Consider the following 11,133-nt stretch of genomic DNA (forward strand, 5'->3'; position numbering starts at 1 on the left):
ATAAAGGCAAACCGGGGACTGAATATGGAAATAACAACAAAATACCCTAACATTCTCCTTAAATGATTTTCTTAAACTCTTAAAATAATGAACTTGAGCCATTTAAACATAGGAATTTCTAAGTGTTCTATTAGCATCGCATAATCAGTTAGTTCTTTTTCAGTGTAAGCTAAATTCCTGAAAGCAAATCTAGAAAAAAACAGATTAGAAGGGCCCTAAATCATATGAATAGAACATTATTTTCTCTCAGAAGAAAATTCCATTCTTCCTTTTCAGGAATTGAAGTTTGAGTCCACTAAAACAGCTTCAGCCTTCACCTAAATCAGTCTGACAATATTGTGTAAAACCTATCTGACCATTCTTAAATTTACATTTACTCACTGCAGATTCTCCATCCTCCTATTTCTTTTATTTTGTACTGTGATGGTGCCTATATTAGCTAAAACATAATTAGGTGCTAATAACTCGAACACTTTTGGGTAACTGTTCCTAGGAAATGCTTTGTGGCCTGAGAGAAGGAAGAGTCTCACACTGTTAGCTTGGGACTGAGTTCACTGTTGTTACCACCGTAATGCAGTAGGTCCATGGGGAGTTGCCACACATGTTTGTTATATAGGTTGTGTTCAGCATAGCAACCTTCTGGTACTTTCATTCATTTGATAAGTGGAATGTATTTGGTATGTTCTAATGAATCTCAGACATTCTAGCATGATGAACTGTGAGATTTTTATCAGGTAGAAAATAGGTTTTGGATATTTGTGAAAAGCAGAGGACCTTTGTACACTGACCCATATTTAAAAATAAACCTATAAAAAGTTGTAGATTGCAACTATATTCAAAAACACTTTTCTACTCATTTCACTAATATCCATTTTTCAATTCCAAAATTAAGCTTTTATAATCTCTGTCATTTGTACTAAGAAGTGGAGAAGTAGAAGAAATTCCAAAGATGTTACTAACTCTATTTTTAACTTACCAGTGACTTTTTCTTGAAAGGCCAATTACTTAGGCACTCATTTTTTTTTTTTAATTTTTTTTAACGTTTATTTATTTTTGAGACAGAGAGAGACAGAGCATGAACAGGGGAGCGGCAGAGAGAGAGGGAGACACAGAATCTGAACCGGGCTCCAGGCTCTGAGCTATCAGCACAGAGCCCGACGCGGGGCTCGAACTCACGGACTGTGAGATCATGACCTGAGCCGAAGTCAGATGCTTAACCAACTGAGCCACCTAGGCGCCCCTAGGCACTCATTTTTTTTTTTTTTTAAGTTCCTACTTACTGCAAAAGACAGTCATTCAGATTATCTTGATCACAATTCTGCACCTTCCTTGGAAGAAAAGCCTTATCAATTAGAAGTGTTTAGATTCAATTACAGTATATGCTTCTCTTCTTTGCAGAGAACCATTAAAAATAAGTGTGATTTCAAAAAATTAAGGAAAAATATAAACTTCCATTTACTTTCTCAGTTTGTGGATTGCAAGCTCCCACTAGCCTCACACCACACATTTCTCTCCGGTGCCAGAACCCTGCCCATCCTACAAAATGTTTCCCTACAAAGCTTTCTAGATTGCCCCCAACCAGATGTGCTCTCACCCTTTCTTGAACCCCATTGTATTTTTTACTTTTCTTATGGCACTTCTCACATTCTGTCTCATATTAAAGCTATTGCCATGTTGCCTACTCCTTATTTACAAGACCTTCCTGGAAAGCTGGAGCTCAGTCTCAATCATCTTTGACCTCCTCTACCTACTGTTCTGGACATGTGAAGCATTCATTAAGTGTGTGCTTAATTCATTTGGTCTTTTAGGTTTGGGGAGAGTAGCTATTTTAAAAAGGGCAACAGTCTTGAACTATTTCAAACTCTTAATTATATACATCAAAATCTTTTGAGGGCTTCATTCCTTGCTGACCATAACATGGTACTTTCACAATACCTGATGTATTTTCTCTGATGACCTCAGCTACTACCTATAAACCCTATTTCTGGCCCTTCAAAACTGCCTTACAACTACCTGTTGAATTAATGCATCAAAGAAAAGTGTGATTTGCTTTCATATTTTATTATCTTTTAGAGAAATGCTAATGACATTTTTTAAAGTGCACATAGAACATTTCATTGTTTTTTTACAGGAAAAATTCTAGTTTCTCTAAAAGAAGTGAGTTGATTAACGGATATCAAGTGGCTAAAATAGAATTAAGAAAGTTGGAATTTAGTCATCTGTCACACCTTTTTTTTATGAGACACTGCATAAGTCATGTAATTGTGAACTTCTTCTTCAAAGTAGGAATAGTTGTCCTTCCACACCTGCCTCATATTGCTGAGAAACTCAAATGAGATAAAGTACATGGCAGCACAAAGTATGCATAGGTAGGCAAAAACTAGTTGAGTGGCCAAGGTCATGAGCTCTGGAGTCAGACTCCCTGGGTTTGAATCGTGACATTGACTTTGCTGCCTGTGTGTGCCTGTCTCTGATACTTAATCTGTAAAATGGGAAGATAGTACTGCAGATCTCTAAAGCTCTTGGGAGAAGTGAGAAAATCACTAAAAAACACTTATTACTCTAGTTGTGTGGTTTCAATAGTGAATTGGTTACGATCTTTTAATTTTCCTAAGAACTTTAACCTACATTGCATGGCCCAACCAAACAATTAATGTATTTATATATAAATTTCCTAGAAGGACCTAAATGATTAAATAGTTTTATAGAAGAAAGTTTGTGTTTTTAACTGTTAAATCACCCAAAATCACAAATAGTAAGTATAGAAACAGTATAACTGTCTTTAATAAACTGAATACCTAGCATTCAAAAGCAAATAAGAGTTTTAGCCCTACGAGTGAAACTTGACTTTCAACCTATTTCTATATTTGCATTTATGAAACACTTATCTGCTAGACCCCCAATCCATTGACTTCAAAGATTTCTTACCACGCCTTAATTGCTCAGCTCTTGTGTACATCTACTAAGTAAGAGCAGCATACAGATATAACACAACACACTGTACATTTTTGGTCAGCAAACTCTAGAGTGAAAAAAATCTTCTGGTAGCCCATTTTGACAATTCTTGTAATTTGCGGTGATGTTTTCATTACAGTGTGTCACACAGGAAGCCACAAAAGGATTAGACATAGACCAACTCATCCACATTTCTTCCAGCCAGTAATCACATTGATGCCCACCAGCGGCCCAAATCTGCCGTAGTGCCCGCTCTGCCGTTTACCAGACAGTGTGGCCCCTAAACTCATTAAGAAATGGATGTACCACATAGTTTAAAATGCCATTATCTGTGTTTTATTAGGCTCAGTGATTTGATCTTCCAAAAATATCTAAGCCCACAATAAGATGAATGTTGGGTATGACAAAAATATGCTAGCGGGATTTTGAAAACCACAGAGAAACTCTATAGGAAATATTAGGAAAGAAGAGGGCAAGAAACAAGTGACCTGGAGAAAACATATAGATACCATAAAATTGGATCCATGCTATACCCTCCTTATGGTCTTATTGAATAGATTTTGAAAATCCAAAAATCATGTGGACTTTATCCAAACCTGAATTTTTGAAAAAGCCATAGCTTTTATTGGACTAATAAAAACCAGGTAATGTGTTTGCTGATACAATGGAAAGACTACAATGGAAACTTTATATTTGATGATTTTTTTTTCTCTAGTTCCTGAGTTACTTTTTGTAGGTATGAAGGTGCCTAATATTCTAAAGAGTAATAAAACCAGTTTAAAACTTTGAATCTACCCATCAATTAAAGAAGCTATCTGCAGTATTTTCTTTTAGTAATATTTCATTTCAGTCTTTTCATTTGATGCTACAAAGCATTTGACAGGATTGAAAATTTCCTTCTCCAATTTTTTTCCTCCTTGATATTTAAAATGGGTCTCCTGGATTGGCTCCAACTCCCTTGATATTTTCCCACCATTTCTGTCACAGGCTTCTCTTCCCCACCCATCCGATAGATAGATAGATAGATAGATAGATAGATAGATAGATATTGGATCATCTTCCTCTATGTTCTCTGAGTAATCGTATTCACTTCCATAACTTTATCACCTATAAATCTACATCAAAATACTGCTTTCTAGCCCCAACATCTATCTTGAGCTTTAGATTCAGATTTTCAACTGCTGAACACACAATCATCTATAAAAATGCTGCATCATCTTTAAATTCAACTATCAATTTGACTAATAAAAAATAGTTTAACCTTATGCTTCCTTATATTTATTTTTACATTTATTATTACTATAAATATATGCACAAAACCTTGTATACTGCTTTTCTCCTCAAAGTTGCATCCTGGATCTCTGCAAACAAAAGACTTTGTGATCGGACATTTTCTTCTCATTGCCTCCCATAGCATCTTTTGTATAACTCTGTCATAGTGTTTTATACAGTGAAATAATTATTCATTTTCCTGCCTGTGATGCTAATTACAGTGCGAGCTTTATCTTCAATGAGCATTATTTTTTGTTAATCTTGCATCCCTATCTGCCAAACAGTGCCTAGCACAAAGGACAGATTCAATCAGTGTTGACAAATGGATGAATCAATCATGCAGTTCATAAGACTGACTTTATTATCTTCACCTGTTTTTTTGTTTGTTTTTGTTTTTCTTTTTGTTTTCTTAAGGAGCACAAATGCAGTCTCCTAACAGATTATGCAGTCAAGTTTCCCACATTTGGGGAAATTGCAGAGGTCAGCACAGCCTGAAGTGCAATTGATGAGCCTCACCCTGAGAGAACCACTTTTGTGATCGTGATATCTGCACGGCCAAGTGTTTATTATCTTCACCTTCTTCACTATTAGATTTCTTTAGTTCGGTTGTTACGTAATTATAATGTTCTCCACATACACTTCCATTGTTGTCTAAAACACACTTCTCCAAAGCTGACAGTTTATAGTTACATCATTGGTGAATTGTTTGGAGATGTTAGGAGAATGATGATGTATGTTGCCATATGATTTTCAGTGTCATGGCTTAGAGTGGAGAACAGGCAAGAATTAATTCCTTCTTACTGTCTCAAAGACATATAAATATAAGGAGATCTTTGAGTCCTTCAATGACTTACAGCCCTCTCACCATGTACATCCAGTCTCCCAATGCAGATCTGGAATTCACAGAGCTGGCATGGCTGATCTCTGCCTCAACTCCTTACCTCATTTAAGAGACACATTTCCTGACCATGCTTTTTATAATACATGTCCTCAAAACTCTTTCTACAATCCCAGTTTCAACATTTAAAAGCAATAATAATTTTGTTGTTACTTTATTATTTATGTAATGTATCTTGAATATTATTGAAAGTGTTTCAGAGAAATTCTAATGAATAACATTGTTGCCTGCTAGAGTGAAAAAAATTGTTTTTAATCCCACCTTCATGAAGCCTGTTAAACAAGGTGTAATTAAGTAAAAATCAAGAATGTTAAACAATGAAAAGTGCTAAGAATCAAAATTAAGTAGAGAAGGGGAAGAAAGGCATGCTTACATTTGAAGTAGAATAACAAGGGAAGGCCTCTCTGCAAACATGACATTTGAGTAAAGACCTGGAAAAAAGTGAAACCGCAGAACCATACAAGTTTCCAAGAGAGAGCATTCCCAACAGGGACAAGTGCAAAGGACCTGAGGCAGAAATATACCTGTTCTATTATAGGAATCACAAGGAAGCCAATGAAGCTGTAGCTAAGGGAGCCAGATGGCAGATAATGGGTGTGTGGTTGTGGATGTGTGAATGAGAGGGAAACATAAAGGATGGCAGATTGGACAATTCTTTGTAGATTATATGAGAATTTTGGTTTTACTCTGAGGAAGGTAGAAAGCTAGTGAATGATATTGAGAAGAGGAGATGCTTGCCCTTATATTTTAGCAGGATAATTTTGCCTATTGCATCGAGAATAGACTATCAAAAGCCAAGGGTAGATTCAGGGACACTAGAAGGCATTGTAATAATCCAGGCAAAAGAGAAGAGTAGCTTGCTCTAGAGTAATAGAGGAGGAAATGATGAGAAGCAGTTGAATTCTGGATATTCCTTGAAGCTGAAGGCAATTTTTCCCCCAGATGAGATGTAGTGGATAATAATCTAAATATATAATACCAATTTCTCACGCCCTACACCTTTAATGGCTTCTCAAATTTAGGCAGCAGTGTTGAATTTTCTTAAGCTTTCCACTCATTTCTACATCTAGTCTGTCAGAAAACTCTACCATTTCCAATTCTAAAACATGTTCATATATGTTCCCTCCTTCCTTCCCATGCCTACCACTCTACTTACTGGGCTCTCATTATTTCTTACCTGACGATTGCAATAGTCTTTTAATGGTTCTCCATGTTTCCTGTTTCTCCCATATCTATCTAATTCTGCCTCCTCAAGTCTACCAGAACCATGTTTCCAGAGCAGAGATCTTTGTCTCTCCTCTTTTTAAAATCCTCAGTAGAGCTACAGTGCTACAGAACAAGTCCAAAAGGCCCTCCCTTTTCCAGCCTCATCACCCAGATGAGCCAAACATGACCTCTCACCATTCCTCAGTTCTTTCCCATCTATGTGCTTATTTGCCTTTGCTCATTGTGCACTCTCTGTTTGAAATTTACTTTGCTTTGATATCACCTTCTGACATATCGTCTCAGGGGAAAGAAATTCATCAACCCCAGCCTTGCATCCCCAGAGCACATCAGGGCACCTATGACTCTGTGTTATGGCTAGTAGTATGACCATCTCCCATTTTACCCATTTTGTTTAATACTTAGCATATCAAAGATGCTCAACAAATATGTGATAGATGTTGAAATGTATACCTAACCCAAAATGTGCCCTGTGCCTTTCCATGCTTCTTTTGCCCTAGGCTTACAGTAGGCCAGTCCAGTGACCATCCCTTAAAAATTACAAAGTAGCAATATATAGGTATATAAATCCTTCACAGTCATGCAAAGGTATGTCTACAGGAAGGAGCCTTAAAAAGTCAAAGCAAAGTTACTTAGCAAACTCTTCTCTGCTTTTATATTATATTGCTCTTTCATTTGTCTTTCATTTATATGTCTCTAGTGGTTATTTTTCTGCCTTCTTTACCTATTCCTATTTCTCTTTTAACAGTAGGATCCTCATCTATGCTACCATTATACTTCTTATCTACCATTCCTCTCAGTTTCTTTGCAGACGTTAATGACTCATAAATCTAAAGCTGCACTCTAACCTCTCACCTAGTCTCCCATTTTGTATTTCCAACCCTTCATATTGTTCATATGCCAAACAACATTCACTGCATCCACTTCATAATCATTATCCCCACTTCAGCTCTTCTTCCAATGTCACTCTTTGAGGTAACTACTGTTCCAGTTTCTCAGCTTAAAATATTGAGGTTATCTTTGTCCCTTTTAATTTGTCATTTATGTTGTAGCCTAATAAATATTTATTCAAAATTCTTTTTTTTCTTGCTTGCATCAACTGTAGAATTAGGCGGAATTACAAGAGCAGTCCAACTGGTCCTATTTACTCCAGAATCTTCCCTCTTCATTCAGCCTTTGGCCGACAGGCTAATTAGGACAGTAATGCTAGCTGTTGTTTGCAAGTAAATCCTAAAATCTCAATGACTGAAAACTCCTGTACACTCGCATGTTACACTGCAACACAGGTGTTTCTACTCAAGCAGTCTCCATTCAGGAATTCAGGATCTTTCTCTCTCATGGTCCCACCCATATCTAGGTCCGTGGAGTGCCTCCATTCAGCCAGCAGATAGGGAAGACACATCTGCATCTTTACCACTTTGACAAAGAAATGACACAGATCACTTCTACTCAAATTTTCACTGGCCAAAACTCTTATCCTATACCTTCACATAACCAAAGAAAGACTGGAAAATAAGTCTAGCTGTTTCCCCAGAAAGAGCAGAAAATGAATTTTGGCAATGCATAGCAGTCTCTGACACATTCATCTCTCTAAAACAGAACTCAGACCAGAGAAAAGTCTTCTCTGAAAGTATGAAGTCTCAGTCCCCATCCTAAAGCTCCAGACCTTCATAATATGATGCTGCTGTTGTTTGGATAAAGAACAGATTGCCACAAAGAGAGGTGCTTTTCTTCCCACTCAAGGTCTGACTCTGAAGAATGGTAAGTCTTCCCAAATTTTAGGAAATTGTTCATCTAACTAAAGCAACTATACTGCTGCCTGGGTCAGTGGCAATATAGATGTTTTTACTTAACATCACAGAACACTTGAGAAAAAACAGCCCTGCTAAATGCTGCTAAGAAAAACACCAGTCAGTTGACTATCACCTGTGGCCAATTAAACAGACCACTTAGTTTCCAAGCTCATCATTGTGGCTATCTTGACAGTAACATCAAATGAGAACAACTGCAGCTAAATCAACCACACAATGATCTCCATTTTGAGTAAGATGACAGAATCAGTTAGCACAGCCATAGTTTTATTATTTCCATTCAACTAAGTTAATCTAAGAATGTTGTTGAGGAATTAGATCCAAATCTTAAAACTAGATGAATCCTACTCTTACAGACCACACGAACCTGCTTTTCCTTTTATAGAAGAACAAAAGCACAAATCCCAACTACCTGTCACTTAAAAAGGAAAGAGGAATTATATCACTATTAGCCAAAGATATAAACATTGCAGCAGGAGATATGTTCCAGCTTGCACATGCTTCAAACTGTCAGTGCTCTCTGCATTATACCACCCTCTCCTTACAGCATCAACTCCAGAATGCAGTCAAAACAGTGCAAGTTAAGAGGAGATATTTTGAAGGCAAAGTGACATACAGCCACACAATCACTCAATTGAATGAACAGAATTACAGTTTTTGGAAACTGGAAGGCTGTCACTCAAAGTGACACCTGGCCTGCTGTTCATTGGACAGTCCATGCATGTAATGTAATAGCTCCTCCAATTGTTGGCAAGAGAAGAGCAGGGATCAAGGCAGCTATTGCCTGAATTCCAAATGGCAGGAAAATTTTAGTATTGGGTTCTATTGTTTGCAATACCAGTGGTGTCACAAGTGAGAATGAAAAGAATAGAATTCTAAACACTAAAGAGAAGATTAAAAAAAATACATACTATTTTTTTTTCTCTCAGCTGAGCAATTCTCCATTCTTTTTGGTGGAGAACAGGGAATGAGAACCAAGATGATTTTCATAACTACACACCCCAGAAGGGAATGTTACTGTAAACACTTAAGATGACAGAGACCAAGATCTATGCATTTTCATGCCAAATATTTGAAATCAGCCTTGTAAAGGAACTGAAATTTATATAGTATGCAGCCATACCTGTTGACTCCAGTAATTGGTGCAATAAGGTGCCAAAACACTGTCTAATTCATAAGGAATAAACAAATTGTTCCTTTATTCAACCAGTGCCGATTGAATGTCTAACGTGTCACTCAGGGCTGTTGTTACCATTTACCAAAACTGTTGTTCTTAGCACTCAGAATACAGCAGTGGACTGGTGGTCTGGTGGAGCTGAAATATTCAAATTGAGGAATCAGACAATAGACAAAATCAATAATAAAATACAGAGCCTACTAATAGGTGCTAATTGGTTTGCAAAAAAGAGTACAGTCAAATGTCTTAGTCAAGTTTACCTTTGTGAAGGAGATAGAGATAAGGAGGGATTACCATTGTAAATAGAGTGGTCGAAGTGAGGTGAGAGGGTGTTTTACCAATATTTGTAAGCAAAGTATTCGGGCAGAGAGAAAAGCCAGTGCAAATGCCCTGAGAAAGGAGTGAGCTTAACATACTCAAGGAAAATCAAGGGCACCAGTATGGCTAGTGAACGAGTGTGCAATAGAAAAAAGTCCAAGAAGTTAGAGAGGAAAGTGGCCTCAACTATAATTTTTATTTGGCTTCCGTTTGAGTGACACTGGATGTGAACAGAGGCATAACGGCATCTTAGTTAAGTTTTAAGTGGATTACTTGGAATACTGTGTTGAGGATAGACTAAGGGAGGCAGGGGTAGGAGCAATAAAGCCAGTTAGGAGGCATTTGCAAAAATGAAGACAAGAGATGATGGTAGCTTGGACCTGGATGGCATCAGAAGAGGTACTGAGTGAGAAGTAGTTGGGTTCTGGAAATATTTTGAAGATGAAGTCAGTAGGGTTTTCTGATGGAATAGCATGAATGTAGTACATGAGGAAAAAGGGGAACCAAGAATAATTTCAGGTTTTCTGGTGTGTTTTTTTTTTTCTTATTTGTTTTTGTTTGTTTTTTTTAGAAACTAGAGATAGGGAAGAGTGTGGATAGAATGAGTTTTCGAGGAAAGTCAAGTGTTTTGCATGATTAGTGTGTTGTGTGTATTACGCATCTGAGTAGACATGTTAATAAGCAATTGAATATGTGAGTCTAAATTGAGTTTTACTTGGGAGATATAAAGTTGGGAGCAGTCAATGTGAATGTGACATTAAAAAGATACTCAAATTACTTACACAACTCAACACCAAAAAAACAAATAATCCAGTAAAAATTGGATACAAGACATGAGCAGACATTTTTCCCCAAAGAAGACATACAGATGGCCAACAGACATGAAAAGATTCTCAACTTCACTCATCATCAGAGAAATGCAAATCGAAACCACAAAATATCACCTTGCACCTGTCAGATTGGCTAAAATCAAAAACACAAGAAAGAATAACTGTTGGCAGGATGTGGAGAAAAAGAAATCCTCATGCATTATTGGTAGGAAAGCTGGTTCAACCACTGTGGAAAACAGTATGGAGGTTCCTCACAAAATTAAAAATAGAATTGCCATATGATCCAGTAATTCCACTATGGAGTATTTCCCCAAAGAAAACAAAACACTAATTTGAGTATGCACACCTATATATATTGCAGCATTATTTGCAATAGCCAAGTTATGGAAGCAACTCAAGTGTCCATAAACAGATAACTGGATAAGAAGATGTGGTATGTATATACAATGAAATATTACTCAACCATAAAAAAGTAATATCTTGATATTTGCAACAACATGGATGGACCTAGAGGGTATAATGCTAAGGGAAATAAGTTAGAGAAAGAAAGACAAATACTGTATTATTTCACTCATATGTGGAATTTAAGAAACAAAACAAAGTACAAAGAAAAAAAGGAGACAAAAAAAACAACTCCTAATTATAGAG

At 36.8% G+C, this 11,133-nt stretch overlaps 1 non-coding gene across 1 annotated transcript; it reads right to left on the reverse strand.

Moving 5' to 3' along the window:
* Positions 1-4,634: 4,634 nt before the first annotated feature.
* LOC122232413 lies at positions 4,635-4,794 on the reverse strand. The gene has a single exon (XR_006209759.1). It is a non-coding gene; the product is annotated as a U1 spliceosomal RNA (small nuclear RNA).
* Positions 4,795-11,133: the final 6,339 nt, after the last annotated feature.

Source organism: Panthera tigris, chromosome A1, assembly GCF_018350195.1.
Source record: "Panthera tigris isolate Pti1 chromosome A1, P.tigris_Pti1_mat1.1, whole genome shotgun sequence".
Taxonomy (NCBI): domain Eukaryota; kingdom Metazoa; phylum Chordata; class Mammalia; order Carnivora; family Felidae; genus Panthera; species Panthera tigris.